Genomic DNA, 11,780 nt, shown 5'->3' with positions numbered 1-11,780 from the left:
GAGAGAGAGAATTTTTTAATATTAATTTTTTAGTTTTTCAGCAGACACAATATCTTTGTTTGTATGTGGTGCTGAGGATTGAACCCGGGCCGCACGCATGCCAGGCGAGCGCGCTACCACTTGAGCCACATCCCCAGCCCGAATTGAGAGTATTTAAAAGTCAAAAATTGGTGTGAAAAGAATCTTCTTCATATGACAGATCTTCAAAGATTGAGAATAATTTACCACAGTTATTCTAGTCTCTCCCATTCACTTGTTTTCTCCTAATTCATTCTTCAACAAATACTGATTGAGCATCTACTTTGTGCATGTCTAGAGTTGGGCAGTATGGATACACCAGAGAGGAAAATCAACTCTACCTGCTCTTATGGAACTTGAGGGAACTTGTAGATGATTGAAGGAAATCAAACTACTCAACAAACAGTTCCATTCTTTCTGTGATAGGACTATGAAGGAAGAATTGGGGTGGAGGGAGATGATGTGAGAGAACCTACTAGAAGGTTCTGAATGTGCCAAGTGACCTCAGCATCTAAGGTTGTAGGGATGCAAAGGGCAGTGAGGCAAAGAGATTAGCACTCCTTTATAAAAAAATCTATTGGCCATGAGGAAGGATTTGTGAGGCCAAGTGAGCAGCTCTGGACAAGCATTTGACAAGTTGCTCTGTCCTGCTCTCTTAAATGTCATAGTGTTGAAAAGAGATTATGTGGATTTGAATGGCAGGTGCTGTGTCCTGGTGATGTAATCAGAAAAGAGGATAGAATAGCCTTGGTGCCATGGTGCAGGTCAAGACCAATCAACAAGCAAAAGTCCAGCCAACTCCTCAGACATTGGGGAACTACCTCAAAAACCAGGACCCCAGATCTACCCTGGCTTATCCTCCATCAGTCACAATTATGCTAATGGCATAGATATGGTAGTTTACCCCTTCCTGCACAATTTCAAATTTGAGTAGGATTTGGGCTTAGAGGAGTCCTAAAAACAGAAAATCCAACAGGAATCATGCCAGCTTCAAATGAAGGACTTGTCTTTACAGCTTAGGTGAAAAAACATAAGCATTAGACCCACCAGTGTATATTTTTTTTCCCAAGAAAAATAGCCATTAAATGTGGGATGGATTAGAAGATCAAGCTGAGGGTGTGCTTGTGAAGCCTAGGGTCTGGAACATAATAAGCTTTCGATGAATGGCAGTGGTTCTTGTATTCATTAATAACAAGTGGGTTGGGTGAGGAAAAATGTACTAGCGTGAGGAGTCTGGATATTTGATATACTTCTAGGGCACTGTCGAGGGACAGGGGACAGAGCTGTAAATGGAAGACTGCAAGAACTTACTTTTGCCTATTTCATAGTTTTGCTTATCACAATCACCTAGTATTCTAAACAGTCATTACTAGAAATCTAGAATATATCTTTTTTGTTCATTCATTGATTCATTAAAGAGATGTGTATTGAGTGCCTGCTATGTGCCAGACACTGTCCTAGGTGCTAAGGATATACAAGCAAACAAAACAAGTAAACATAACCTCATAGTTCTATATACCATGAAAGTTTTCATAGTACTTTAATCTGCAAGATTTCATTTGATCCTCAGGACAATCCAATGTGATAGATGCTACTGATGTTGTCTCCATTTTATAGATTATAAAACTGACATATCCAGAGGAGATCAATTAATCTGCACATGAGTGGCAAGGCTAGTATTTGAGCCCAGACCTCCAGGTTAATTCTAGTTTCACTTAATTCAAAATGGCCACCAGTCTTATCTACTTCTTGCCAGCCTCCCTTATGCCAGTGGACACCCAGGGTTTTCTAGCCTGCCTTCTGCTCTGGGCTCAACTAGATCTCATCTCTGTCAAGGGGTCCAGTCAATCTGTCAGGGGAGTTTTTGAAGTACCTGGTTCTATGACTTCACAGTAGATAAGTCTCAAAGGGCGACTTAGGCCTTAGTCATCTCAGACAATCCAGACCAGCAGGGAGAGGGCTGGTCTACATTTTCTGAGATGTCAACTGTGCAGATCTTGGTGTACCTGTGTCTGAGCCCTTCTCTAGTGGTGCTCTGGATGGTGCTCTCCTGTGTTCAGAAACCTGGACCAGAAGAAGAGGAAGTGGTGAAATAACAGTTTTGGATGCCAGATCTCTCATCAGGAGATTGGCACTGAGCTCCCTCAGACTCAGTGGCCTGTGCTCTCCTGTTGGTAATACACTTCCTCTGACCTGGAAATCCTATTACTGTATTCCTGGAGTTTTTCCAGACTTTAAAAACCTGATAGATTATTAGAACTTAAGCAACTTCGAGGAATACCTATTTACAAGAGTACAGAGAACAAGAGATTTAGGTACAGACTTTCTCAGTATATAGAAAACTCAGGCTTTGGGGCATAATTTTTCTATTTAATTAAGTTCATATAAATATGCTATAATGTGGATCTTTAATGGACCCCAAAGTCCCAGGTGCTGAAAATTTGGTCCCCAGCCCAGGCCACTAGGTGGTGGAACCTTTAGTAGATAGAGCCTAGTTGGAAGGATCTTAGATTATGGAGGTGTGATTTTGGAGGGAACCCCCCCCTTCCCTTCTCTGTCTTCCCAGCTGCCATGAGGTGAATAGCTTGTTCTACCATGGGCTCCCACCATGATGTTCAGCCTTGCCACAGACCCAAGGTGATGGGCAAATTGATCTTGGACTGAAACTTTTGGAACCATGAGCTAAAATAAGTCTTTCTTCCTTTTGAGTTGATTCTCTCATGTCTTTTGTCACAGTGATGGAAAGCTAACACAAAATAATAAAACTGTGTTTGTTTAGAATATTATCTTAATTTCCCATTGATGAAAGTTATGTTGAACGACAAGAAAACATGGTGCAGTGGAAAACACAGCAGCTTTGGAATTAGATGGACCTGTTTTCAAAATATGACTCTACCTCTTACAAGCTGTATAACTTTAGGCTTCTCACTTATCCTCTCTGCATGTTGGTTTCTATTAAGTCTGCCAAATCACAAGCTCAGTTTGAGGAATAAGGAATTTGGCATATGTAAAGAAAGCACCTTACATAATGCCTGCCACATTAAAATGGTCAATAGATATTTATTCATTTTAACCTCCTTTGGACTAACTGAAGAGGCAGAACTGAACTTGAAGAGTGAATCAACAGAAATGTAAATGTTGAGGTTTGGGGTTTGTGGTTTAGCTCAGTGGTATGAGTGCTTAACATGTGCACAGCCCTGGATTCAATCACCAGGGCCACAGCAAAGAAAGAAAAAAAGAGAAAGAAATATAAATGTTTTAAAAATGCAATTGTAATATTTTTGTTTATCTAAAATAAATGGAAAATAGGACAATAACAGTCCTGCAATAGGGACTCAGAATTAATTTAACAAATGTACAGAGCTTTAAGAAGAAATAATAACAGATGCCAGATAGAGAGCACTTGTGTCATATAACATTCTCAAAGATTATAAGGATAATCTTCTTAAATCCTCACAATAACATTTCAGCTGGGTATGATTGTAATCTCCATTTACATATGTGGAAACTGAGGTACAGAAGGATCAAAAAACTGAAAACTAAGTGGTCAATGCAAAATTTAAACCTGGTGGGTTTGGCTACAAAACCCGAATACTTTACAATATTTTGTTCAGGAACCAAAGAAGTACTTCTTTTTCGAAGGTTACTTTTTCCTTCCTCTCTACTCAAATCCCTTCCCACCTCAATTCCCAATTTTAATCCAAGGGACACTTAATTTAGCAATCCTTTCCTTTAAATATCTAGAATAAGGGACTGGGGATATGGCTTAGTGGTAGAGTGCTTGCCTGGCATGTGTGAGGCCCTGGGTTCAATCCCCAGCCCCAGAAAAGTAAAAATAAATTTATTTTATAAATTTTATAAATTTGTTTAGAAATTCATATATATATATATATATATGTATATGTATAAATTGGACTTTATCAAAATTTTATATACATATATTTGTATATAATATATATTTGTATATGTATATATAACATATTTGTATATACGTATATTAAATTTTGATAAAGTCCAATTTATCTGATCATATATATACATACGTATACATATATACATACATATATTAATTTGCATATATATTAATTTGCATTTCCCAAATGGATAATGATTTATATATACATATATGTATATGTATATACATATATATGTATGTAAAAATTCTTTGCATTGAAACCAAGGCCTCAAACATGCTAAGCAAATGTTATGGTTTGGATATGATGTGTTCCCCCAAAGACTCATGTGTTGAAATCTTTGTCTCCAATGCAAAGAGTGTTCAGAGGTGGGGCTCTTAGGAAGTGACTGGATCATGAGGGCTCTGACCTCATCAGTGGATTAACCCATTAGTGGATTAATAGTTTGATGGCATTATTGGGAGGTTGTAAAAACTGTAGGAGGTAGGGCTTAGTTGGAGGAAGTAGGTGACTGAGGCCATGCTCTGGAAGGGAAAACTTGTCCTTATCCCCTTCCTCTCCCTGGACGCCCCTGCTTCCAAGCCACCATGAAGTGAGCAGCTCCTCTCAACCAAACTTTCTTTGCCATAGTTTTCTGCTTCATCCACAGCAATGCAGTGAGCCAATCATGGACTGAAACCTTTGAAACTGTGAACCAAAATCAATCTTTTCTCCTTTGTGATGTTTTGCTTGGGTATTTTGTCCCAGTGACGAAAAGCTAACACATCAAATCTATCACTGAGCTATACTCCCAACCCTACTCCCAACTATCCTGACTTTAAAAAAAATTGTAGTTGTAGATGGACAGCATGCCTTTATTTTATTTGGTTATTAGTGCTGAAGATCAAACCTAGGACCTCACATGTGCTAGGCAAGCGCAGCCCCAGCCCCTATCCTGATTTTTATGGTAATAAATCTTGCTTTGTTTTAGTTTTATCATCTCTATGTGCATGTCTAAACAATATAGACTCTATCTGTGTGTAAGCTTTATACAAATGTCTTCCTTTTTTAAAAACAAGCTTTATCTTGATACAGTGCATATCCATAAATTCATCCTTGTAAATTTTATAATTTAATGTTTTTAAAATATATTCAGAGTTGTATCGTTACAATCAATTTTAGAATGTTTTCATCTCCATAAAAAGAAACCCTATACATTAGCAGTGGTTCTCTTTTCCTTTTCTTTCCTCTCTCAGTCCCTGGCAAACACTAATCTATTTTCTGTCTCTATGGATTTGCCTCTTCTGAACACTCCATGTAAACAAAATAATACAATATGTGGCCTTTTGTGCCTGTCCTCTTTCATGCTTTCAAGGCTTATTTATGTGGCAGCATCAATCAGTACTCATTTCCTTCTATCCATTCATCAACTGATGGACATTTAGTTTGTTTCTATTTGAGGGCTATTATTATTAATAATATGTTGCTATGAATTTCAGTGTACAAGTTTTGTACAGATATTTGTTTTCATTTCTTTTGGGTGTCCATCTAGGAGTGCAACTGCTGAATCATATTGTAATTCTATATTTAACCTTTTGAGGCTATTCCATACTGTTTTCCAAAAAAGCTATACAACTTTAGATTCCCAGCAGCAATATTTGAGGATTCTAATTTTTCAATATCCTTGCAAAAAACTTGTTATTTTATTTATTAGAGCCATCCTAGTAGGTATAAAATGGTATTTAATTTTGGTTTTAATTTGCATTTTCCCAATGGTTAATGATGTGGAGCATCCTTTCATGTGTTTGCTGGCCATTCATGTACTATCCCTGGAGACATGTCTATTCAGATCCTTTGCCATTTTTTAAATTGGGTTTTCTTTTTATCATCAAGTTATAAAAACACTTTATGTATTCTAGATAAAAGTCTCATATCAGATACCTGATTTGCACATATTTTGTCTCATTTGTGGACTCTTTTCCCCCTGTGGTACTGGGTATTGAACCTAGGGGTGTTTACCACTGTGCTATATCCCTAGCCCTTTATAAAATTTTACTTTGAGACAGGGTCTCTCTAAGTAGCCCAGGCTGGCCTTGAATTTGCCATCCTCCTGCCTCAGCCTCTCCAGTAGCTGGGATTACAGGTGGATGTCACCAAAACAGGCTCTATGAATTGCCTTTTGTTTTTCTTGATAGTGTCATCTGATACAGAAAAGCTATAAATTTTGATGAAGTCCAATTTATCTGTGTTTTACTTTATTACCTATGCTTTAGTGTCATACCTAAGAATGTTTTCCCTAATTTGAGGACACAAAGATTTATATTTGTTATTTCTTTTAAGAAGTTTATAATTTTAGCTCTTATATTTGGGTCTATGATCCATCATGAGTTAATTTTTCACAGTGTGAGGTAGCAGTCCAAATCAATTATTTTGCATGTGGATATTCAGTTGTCCCTGTACCATTTGTTGAATAGATTACTCTTTCCCTATTGAATGGTCTTGTTACCCTTCTCAAAAAGCAATTGACCAGGGGCTGGGGTTATGGTTCAGTGATAGAGTGCTTGCTGGCAGGTATGAGGGACTGGGTTTGACCCTCAGAACCACATAAAAATAGATAAATAAAATAAACATATTAAAGGTATTGTGTCCATTTGCAAAAAAAAAGCAATTGACCATAAATGTATGTGTTTTTTTTTGTGGACTCTCAATTCTCTTCCATTGATATGTATATCTATCCCTATGCCAGGACCACAGAGTCTTGATTACCATAGCTTTGGAGTAGGACTTCATGTTGGGAAGTATGAGTCCTACAACTTTGTTCTTCCTTTTGAAGATTGTTTTGGTTATTCTATGTCTCCTGCATTTCCATATGAATTTTAGGATCACGTTGTCAATTTCTACAAAGAAGCCCACTACAATTATGGTAGAAATTACATTAAACCTATACATCCATCTGTAGATCATTTTTTTAGTAATAATAATTAGTGTTTAACCCATGAACATGAAATGTCTTTCCATTTATTTAAATCTTCAATTCCTTTCAACACTGTTTTGTGATTTTTCAGTTTATGAGTTTTGTACTTCTCTTGTTAAATTTGTTCATAAATGTCTGGGTTTTGGTGCTGTTGTAAAAATAAATGTCCTAATTTCATATTTTGATCATATATAGCTAGTATATAGAAATACAACTGATTTTTGTATATTGATCTTGTATCTTACACTCTTGCTAATTCATTTACCCGTTACAGTAGATTTTTAATGACATCCCTAAGATTTTCTATATAAAAAAAAATCATATCACCTACTTATGGGAGATGTTTTTACTTCTTCCTTTCCAATCTGGATGCCATTGATTTCTTTTTCTTCCATAATTATCTTGGCTAGAGCCTCCAATATGATGTTAAATAGAAGTGGCAAGAGGGGGCATTCTTGACTTATTATTTGCTTGCTTTATAGTTCATTAATGTTTTTGTATTTCATTAATTTTTATTCTTATATCATTTTTAAAAAAATGTTGGGCTTGCTAACACATTCCTGTAGTCCTAGGGGCTCAGGAGGCTGAGGCAGGAGGTTCACAAGTTCAAAGCTAGCCTCAGCAACTTAGTGAGGCCCTAGGCAACTCAATGAGACCCTGTCTCTCTTTTTTTTTTTCATGAGCAGATGATGAAATATTTATTCGTTAGGACTCAAAAAAGACATCTTTTTAAAGAGAGAGAGAGAGAGTGAAAGAGAGAGAGAGAGAATTTTTTAATATTTATTTTTCAGTTTGGGTGGACACAACATCTTTATTTTATTTTTATGTGGTGCTGAGGATCAAACCCAGTGCTGCGCGCATGCCAGGCAAGTGCGCTACCGCTTGAGCCACATCCCCAGCCCCATGGATTCAAGACATTTAAAGGAAGGCAAATTTTCCTATAAATACCCCATCAGTAAGAGTGTGGGCCTTTGGGTGTCCCACAGCCAAAGGAGAACCTTTCTCTTTTAAAAATTGATTTAAAAAAAATGACAGCGGAATGCATTACAGTTCTTATTACACATATATACTGAGACCATGTCTCAAAAAAAAAAAAAGGCTAGGGATGTTGCTCAGTGATTAAGTGTCCCTGGGTTCAATTCCTGGTACCAAAAAAAATATTTTTTTGCTTTATTTTTTCTTACATCTTGGTATGGAGGCTTAACTCTTTAACTTTTGACCTTCCATTATTGCTAATAGATGTTCTTTCTTTCTAAGCACTGCTTTAGCTGTATCTCACAAGTTATGATATGAGCATTTTCATAATTGTTCAGCTAAAAATATATTTTTATTATTTTTTATTTTGAGACAGGGTCTTGCTAAAGTGCTTAAGGCTTGGCTTAGTTGCTGAGGCTGGCTTTGGGCTAAGATCCTCCTGCCTCAGCCTCCTAAACCACTGGAATTATAGGTGTGGGGCACTGCACAGGGCTTTACTCTCTTTTTGGATATGTCAAATTAACATAAGCAGGGCTACTATAAGCATCCCCATCCAGGCTTTCACTTTGGATGGGTGAAACTCCTAGTGTGAAGTGCCCCTTTATATTCAGTTCCTTTGGTGGGATAACAATGCCTATCTCACTAGGGTTGCTGGGATCCTTAAATGGGGTAAGGTATGGAAAACTGACATAGAAGAGGAAAGCAGTCAAAGGTAGTTAATGTTTCAACTGGAAGCTTTAGCTCTTAACCTTCAGGATTTTAAGGTTTAATTTTTACATTTGAAAAATAAAATATGGCCTCTTTAGAGCCATCAGTGCTGGAATTCTTGAAATTAGATACTCTTTCACCCCCAATCCTTTTCCTACAACATGAGGCCAGAGATAATATACACTTTATCCAACTTGAGGCAGTTTAGCAAATATGCCTCTTAGCCCTACATAAATAGACCTTGATTTTGTTCTGATGATTCAACCCAGCACTGGGCTTATATAATTGAACTTTTTGTCAGAGTTCTAAGATTTAGTCCTTGTCTCTACCCCCACTCCCACCACTGAGGATTGAACCCAGGAACACTCTAACACTGAGTTACATCCCCAGTTCTTTTTATTTTTTGAGATGGAGTCTCACTAAGTTGCTAAGGCTGGCCTTGAATGCAACATCCTCCTGCTTCAGCCCAAGTCACTGGGATTAAGTCTTTGTCTTTTTTTTATGCCACTAGATCCCACTGCAGATTATGGGATTTGGTGATGAAGTCAATTTAAATGTTTAGAAGTCAGGATCAGATATCCTAGTACTGGGGAGCAGAATCAAAAGTCTGAAGAAAGTCCATAAACCATTGTCAGCCTCATCCCTGACTGTGCAAGGTGAGCAACCTGCCTCTTCTCTGTACTTCCACCAACCTTCACCAGCAAGTAGCTTATTCTCTGGGGCCAGCGATGCCAAATCCAGCAAAAGAGAAGTCCCCTCCAGAGCTCTAGGAAGAGCAACCTAGCAACCTGTCCTCAAGCCAAGAAATGGAAGTACTGTCTGTATCAGTGGCAGAGAGCTGTCATCAAGGGGTTTAGTTCATACTGAGTTTCATTTCATGTACTTTCTCAAGTACCAGTGAGGGTGGGAAGATATTAATGAAGAAAAGTTGAAGGGGAGTGGTTTTTAATCATTACTGGCCCAAGGACCCATTTAAAAATCTACAAAGCTGTGGATTTTAGAAAAATACAGTTTGTATTAGTTTTCTGTGGCTGTCTGCTATGGTCTAAATGTTTGTGTACCCCACCCCCATTCATATGTTGAAATTCCAATCCCCAAAGTGATGGTATTACTGAGGTGCCATAAGAAATCAAACACTAGCGGGAAAGTGGGTTCACCACCCTGATTGGAGGAACTTGGCCTAATGATCTATGGGATTGGCTAATTTTAAAATTGGGGCAGGCAAGGGGAAGAGCTATAATAAAATGGATCCAATTTGATCCAATTAAAGCTGAATACTATATTCTGAAAATGGACAACTAGACTTTTCTTTCTCACATTAGGTAGTGAGACCTTTGATTTGATCACAAGGGAAAAGCAATCATGATTAGGATTAATATTCTAACATAAGAGAAGCTGGACAGTAGCTTGTCCCTTCCACCACATGAGGACACAGTAAGAAGGTGCCATCTATAAACCAGGAAACAGGTCTTCAACAGATACAGAATCTGCCAGCACCTTGATCTTGTAATTTCTAGCCTCCAGGGTCTATTATAAATCAATTTCTATTGTTTAAAAACAAGTCTGTGGCATTTTTTAGAACAGCCTGAACAAACTAATATGTTGCCATAACATACTACCTCAAAATGTGTGCCTTAAAACAAAAGAAATGCATTTTCTCATAGCCCTGGAAGCCAGATATTTTTCATGCCTCTTCCAGTTTCCGGTAGCTACTGGCTTTCCTCTGCTTGTGGCCCCATTGCTCTGCTGCAGTCTCTGCTCTGTATTCTCATCTTCTTGTCCTCTTTCGTGTGCATAAACTTTCCCTTTGCCTCTCTCTTATAAGGACACTTACAATTGGATTTAGGGCCCATCTGGCTAATCTTCCCAAGTCGACATCCTTAAATCCCATCTGCAAAAGACCATTTTACTTCATGAGGTAATATTTACAGATTCTAGGGATTAGGGCTTGATATATTTGGGTGGCCATTACTCAGCCTTCTTCAAAGTCCCAGATTTTTGCATACAGTTTCAGGAAGATCATGTCCCCCAGGCAGGAACAGGAACATGCCCTGGAGTTGCAGTTCACCGCCAATATGCTATGCATAGGTAACATAGGAGTCAGGCCCATTTACCTATTCACAAACCTCTGTACACCACAAAATCAACTAACATCGTTGGTTAAAAATACAAAACTATACTGCAAACCCCTACTCTAGTAAACCAGAATCCCCTAGAGCTGGGGTCCAGAAATCTGCATTCCCAACAAGCTCCTCAAAATGATTCTCATACGGGGCTGTGGCTGTGGCTCAGTGGTAGACACACTTGTCTGGCATGTGTGAGGCACTGGGTTCGATTCTCAGCACCACGATAAATAAATTAAAAAAGATCTATCAACAACTAAAATATTTAAAAAAATGATTCTCATGCAGTCCACTTTGAACCTATTCTTGAGTGTTGGTTAGGGAGCTATGGTGCTCCAAATCTTCCATTAAGTGGACATACTGCCACCTCCTTCACAAAGGAAACTGTTTTCCACAAAGGAAGCACTAATGCTTCCTCCCATTCCCCTAACACAAAGTGACGAGCCTCTATTGTTTTGATTTTGGTCCTGCCTCAGGTTTATAATACACCTGCCCTGAAGACGTGGAATTGAGCCAGGGGTGAGGAAAGAAAGAGCGGAGGGAGAAAGAAGCCAACTCACGGGTAAAACGCAAACCGGTCTCTGAGACCTGCGGAGCTGCACGTGACGCCCTACGGACCTGCCCCTGGGACACAGGTTCTCCCGGCCGACTCCGCGCCGGCACCCGCCCCCGCGCTCCACTGATTGGCTGCGTCGGCTCGCTCCTCACGCTCTTTTGTCTCAGCCCGCAGAGGATAAAAGCAGCCGCAGCTGCCTCGGGAACTGCGCTGCCGCGTCTCGGCTTCCCCTCGTTGGGTGGCCGTGCGAGGCAGTTCCATCGGGCATCTCTGGGCCGCTTAGCTGCGGAAGAGGTGCTCGTCTTTTTCCTTTACAGGGCTGCGGAGATTGGAAGGCGGAATCCATAGCTGTGGACGCCGGAGCACACCGTTAGCAGCGGGTTGCAGGTAAAATACATGGGGGCAAGATTCCCTCGTTCGAAGAGGGGTGGGGGACATCGTCCCCAGTACTGGGCGGCTCCCAGTGTGGAGAATTGGTAACTTCGAGGCAGGGGAAGGAGCACCCAAGGCCCGGCCACGCGGAGGAAGGAGGT

This window comes from Marmota marmota, unplaced genomic scaffold (assembly GCF_001458135.2).
Source record: "Marmota marmota marmota unplaced genomic scaffold, marMar, whole genome shotgun sequence".
Taxonomy (NCBI): Eukaryota; Metazoa; Chordata; class Mammalia; order Rodentia; family Sciuridae; genus Marmota; species Marmota marmota.
The sequence above is the reverse complement of the archived record's forward strand: the minus strand, read 5'-3'. Positions refer to the sequence as shown.